The sequence below is a fragment of the Neophocaena asiaeorientalis genome, unplaced genomic scaffold (genome assembly GCF_003031525.2).
Source record: "Neophocaena asiaeorientalis asiaeorientalis breed wild unplaced genomic scaffold, Neophocaena_asiaeorientalis_V1.1 scaffold1019, whole genome shotgun sequence".
NCBI classification, from domain to species: Eukaryota; Metazoa; Chordata; class Mammalia; order Artiodactyla; family Phocoenidae; genus Neophocaena; species Neophocaena asiaeorientalis.
The window spans coordinates 578,087-578,520 of record NW_020173382.1 but is presented as its reverse complement, the minus strand read 5'-3'; positions in this window follow the sequence as shown (position 1 = coordinate 578,520).

Sequence of the window (434 nt, the reverse complement as noted above, 5' to 3'; positions counted from 1 at the left end):
TGACTCGTGAATATTCTTCCATCTGTGTTCGTTGATACTGACAATAAAAATCTCATTTATTTGTGTAAGCATAACATGTGGGTATGGGTCTTAAAGCAGTCTGTTCAGACTCAGTGGGATACTAAAAATGTATCTGCTTTCCCTGAGATCTATCCTTAATTAGGCATACATAAATGTCTCCCCCCCAAATGCAGGTTTTTCCACCCTCCTGCTGTTTTCTCCATGCTTTCTCCCTTGACCTGGCCACGGTGCCCGTAGACCAGAAGATGGCTTAGAGACACGGCTGTGACCTTGGCTACAGCCCTGATTTTGACAGCAGTAGCTTTTGCCTTTTCTTACGTTGACCAGCAAGGGGCGTTGTTGACACAGGTCTTCCAAAATTCTACCAGGGGAAAATTTATGTTTCCTGCCCAGTTTACGTCATCAGCTGGCCG